This window comes from Armigeres subalbatus, chromosome 3 (genome assembly GCF_024139115.2).
Source record: "Armigeres subalbatus isolate Guangzhou_Male chromosome 3, GZ_Asu_2, whole genome shotgun sequence".
Classification (NCBI taxonomy): Eukaryota; Metazoa; Arthropoda; class Insecta; order Diptera; family Culicidae; genus Armigeres; species Armigeres subalbatus.
Window position 1 is genome coordinate 194,444,755 of NC_085141.1, and position 5,074 is coordinate 194,449,828.

A 5,074-nucleotide genomic window follows, 5' to 3' on the forward strand; every position below is an offset into this window, starting at 1 on the left:
GAATCAATATTTTCCACATAATGTACAATTTATATGAGTTTTGAAACATTCTAAATAAATGTCCAAGTCGAGTGGTTTAATCCTCGAAATAGGAAATTAAAATTGATTGAACTGTAAACGATGCTTAAAAAACGGTACTGACATCTTACCGTGACCCATATTGCCACTCTTTACCTCCCGAACACCTGCCTACTGAATCTCTACAGAATCCTAACTATCAAATCTAAATTTTTGACTCTAATTCTATGATGAGTCAAGTTTGAGAGATGATATTAGCATTTTCATCTTTGTAATGTGTTTTTCTCATTTGAAGAGAAAGACACCGACAGCTAAGTGAATTGATCTGTTAAGGAAAGTAAAGTTAGAGCGGTTTATGGTAATTTATTTAGAACAATTTACATCAAATAATTATTTCAGTGTGATTCTAATTCCAATAAAACATTTTAAAATAATTAGATTACGATAAAAATAATTAGAAACGATTGAATGAGAAGCTCGATAGCGATCAAAAATTTTACATTTACTGTCAAATGCGTTACTAACGTGCCTTGAATAATTGAAAAGAATGGTTTGCACTGAGCATCCACAGCATCCAAGACGAAGGACAATTCAAAGAAAATCAGCATGTGACACATCGTTCGCACTACTTTTACGCATTACCAAAAGACGGGCACCGAAAAAAAGAGAGGCATGTTGAATTATGTACGTGGAACCAGCCAAATATAACAAGTTTGCCCTGGTCGATGATGACGCATCGCGGTTCCGTGGTTGATCCGACTTTAGACATGAACCAGAGGGACTTTTGTGCTGCGTCGAATTGTTCAGCGTGAGATGCTACATTGTTTTCAAACGAACTCCGAGGCGAAGGGGCTATTTTGAAAGCTTTTAGAGAGAACTATTATTTGATTGAATGTATCTGATTACAAATCTTCACAAGTGTTTGGGTGAGTTGGCCATTACTGAAATGCGCAAATAGTTTGCCATTTCAAACTGATGTTTAGTGTCCAAATGGAGTAATCAAATGATTACATTCATGACTAAAAATCATGTATCTGTTCTTTATCTTCTTTGTTGACATTACTTTCATCTCTTCACATTTTTAATATAATGTATATTGATTAAAGTGTGCTACCGTGTTTTTGTTTCTAAAATCACCCTTCCAGACAAATCCAGATTTTCCCACAAAATGCTACAGATTTGTTGAAAAACGAGTTGGCATCCCCTGCCGTCGACAATGAGAGAATACGCATCAACATGACAGCAGAAGATATCAGATCTAAGAGCATCAATCGACTAACACGACACAAATGAAAGTGGATTTTATTTGGAGAACTGGAAATAAAATCAGTCCGATTTGCGTTTACATTTGTTCCACTTTTTATGGATTTTTCCGATCTAATAGCAATAATTTTTTTCATGTTAATAGGCAGACCAAAAAAATATGTTACAGGCATCTAGAAGAGAAAATTAATATGTTTCATTATGTAAAAATTCAGATTATGTTATTTTTTTCATTCTCTAATTTTAAATTTTACTAAAATCATGTTTTTCTAATTAAATTGATATAACTGTGACAACGGAAGAAGATACAGACGATATTTCATATATAAACACGCGTTTTGCAAAAGCCCAAAAGTCTTCTAAGATGACATCCGTGAAAATAAAAATGAAATGAGCAGATCATAAATCTTATTTTTGAGGGACACCTAATCCTGCAAGTAAAATTACCCTAAACAAGTGAGTTAAGAGCTACAAAAGTTTATATAGCAAAGTTGATTGTAAAAGCTGCGCTACAACTTTTGGTATTTTATGTCAATATTCCGCAAAATAAAAAAATGAAAATTTTACATTTTATAAATGGCACCATTTTCGTAACCTCATAATATACAAGTATCCAGAACAACTTTGTAGTGTTAGAGTTAGAGTGTAGATTTTTATTTTTTCATTTCTCATCGAATGTCATCTCCTGAAGACTTTTTGAGCTTTTCATAACGCGTGTTTTGCTATAAGAATATCGTTCGTATCTTTTTCCGTTGTCGAGTTATATTAATGTTATTTGAAAAAACATGTTTTAGTAAAATTGGTGAAACTTGAGATAAAAAAATAATATATCCCTCAATTTTTTGACATAATAAAGAATATTAATTTATCTTTCAAATGCCGTAAACATATTTTTGGTCTGCCCTAACCGGAGATATCAACTTATGAAAAAATGTGATTTTGACAGAAAACGATTATAACTTTGATCGAAAGTATTGTGCATATTTACCCATCAAAGTTGCATTTTTGAGCTCTAAAAGTCACCTGAAGACGACTTTTTCGAAATCTAAAACAAAAAATAGATCAAAATACTGTTTTTTTGAGGTACACCCAATCCAATTGGTAAAATTGCTCTAAATCAGCCAACTTAAGAGCTACAGAAAAGTTTTTAGCAAATTGATTGGAATAAGCTACGCTACAACTTGTGTAGAACATAACACAACAATATTCAAGAAGTCAAAAAATATTTCCTAATTTTTTTATATGATGTGGCCAATCTATTTTTTGTTAAAACCATAATGATGGCCTTACTATTTCGAACAATTTGTAGAACAACAGTTTTTCTAAAATATAGTTTATGTAAAATTCATCTTCCAGTAAATTGTATCCTGGACCATAGTGTATATGCTTTTATGGTTCCGTAGAATGCAAGCATTTTCTACAAAACTTATTTCCTTATCTGATTGAAAGCTTATTTTGTCGGATATATACCGTGTTTTTTGGGCAGCAGGGACTATGCCTAAGGCTTTATCGATCCCTTTCTAGGAGGTGGTGGGCTCTGTCAAACCTCCCAAAAGCCACAAATATCCGCATGCAGACCTATTAAAGCGACAGTGTGCCGCCTAAAGTGCACGAGCCAGCGGGAGTGCCAATTGGCACATCAGGATCGATGCCAGTAAGATCCTGAGTATGGAATATCGGCCACGCTACAATTGATCTAATAACTTGTCGAAGTGACACACCCGAACAGTAAAAAAATGGCATACTGGCTGCATGTTGCTGAATTGTGTTTTGAATAGTAAATACTGTGAGGCTGCTATTTGAACTTAGTACGGACGGCGAGGGCTGCTAGTCTGAACATTTTAATCTCTTAGTACGGCGTGCGGGTCAGATGAGCTCGGTCGTTGTAAAAATTCGAGGATAGGAGGCAGACAATGAAGGGGATTTTCATGATGTTTCAGATATAATCATGTCCTTTCTGTATACCTGCGTAAACTATAGTAAGGAACACCCAAGACGAGTTTAGTACTCTCCATTTATTTCCACTACGTTTTACTTCTTGCATACGTATTTCGACCTCAATGGAGAGTACTAAACTCGTCTTAGACGGTTGAATACATCCACTAAAAAGAGCTTTAAAAATTTTTTTTATAGTAAGAATCTGGAACAGGCTGTACCTCGAGCAGGAGAAATTGCCTCAAATACCTGAGTTCTGTTATTGATGCATACTCGTTATGAACCAGCCTGCATAAGAGGTAAAATACCAAAACTAATATGCACAATACTGGTATACATACTCAGTTATAAATTGAATTTAAATACCAAATGCATAACCAATTATTATTCGTTTGGTGTTGAAATACCAAGCATGTTGCGGAACTCCAAAAGAGGAGTGGCATTAGCGGTGCAACCCCAAGCTAAGAAGGTCAGCAGGTGGCGGACCTGGATGATAGCTAAAAGGGTGCTGCCTAAGAGAAGAGATGCGACACTGCCGGAGAGGATTGAGGGGACAGTTATCAACGTGAAATCAGTACACCCCTCCAGAGACTGGGGAGAATGGGTGCGCCTCTCCAAATGCAAGGGCAGTGGCAAGCGAAAAGAGTCTAGGAGAAGATGTCAATTTGGCTCTGCATCCGTAGAACGCAAAAAGGCGAGATGATTCTCGTCTTAAAGCGGGATGCTACTCAGCTCTGAGTATAAAAAGTTGACAGAGGAAGTCCTGGGCAATGGGGTTCAAGTTAGAGCCCTATGATCAGTTTCGAACACCCAGTACAAGGGCCTGGATGAGGTAACCGAGGCCGGAGATCTGGTAGACGCACTGAGAGATCAGTGCAAGTCGAGATCCAGGAATGCGCTAATACTGCAAAGGCTGCGTAAATGCAGGCTGCTTCATTCCGAGTACCTCGTAGGCGCTATGACGCAATGGCTGGTGACCCTCCCACGGCCTCTGTGAGTTAGGGGCCGGTCAGGACGTGTTGCGGTTTGGCAGTGGCCTGTTAAATCCATCCAGTTTTTGCGCCTGATAATGGCGGCGTAAGTTCCCTCAATTTGACATTCAAGAGGAGAAACATTGAACTCATCTAGTATGCCTTGCCTCAATAAAAAATTCAGTATCAACCAGTGGTGCGAATTCTCAATCTCAGTGATGGAAATTTGTTCGATATTGGTACCATTCCCTCTCACTCACTTCCTAGCAGTGAAAACTGAAAATGGAGTGCAGCAACAATCAAAGATAAATAAACAAAAGACCTCTCTTCTCATTGCACACGCAGCCACTATTTGACAGTCTATTCAGTTCACTGCTGCCGTGAATGCGAGCCCCATAAACGTAGGGGTGAATACTATCACTTGAAAGACAATGACAGGAAATTGCCGAATGATCATCAGCTTCAGTCCGCTGTTTAAAACCGATGTTAAGTACCCTGCTTTCTTTGTCGTTCTGACTGAAAGGCACCGTCATAGGCAAAGAGGGGTAGAAAATACAAAACAAAAGAATCCACCAGCAGGCATTGTTGATATAATCCCACCTGGTATCAACAAACAAACGTCACGGGCTGTCAAACATTGGCTGCTTTAAAGTTCCACAGGTTCAAGCAGATTCTGCGGAGTGCCCGGAATGTAGGTGAGGTAGGTCTGGCAGAGCATGTGAATTTGCATTCCCGCGATTCGATGTTTAACGCAATGCCATGTTGCTTGTCAACAGCATGGATGCAACCTCGGACAACATCGTTGAGAGGTTGTGTCGGAAAGGCGTTATATGGAATGCGAACACAGCGCCTCAAAGATTATGTTGAAACTACAGCGCTGGTGGCGT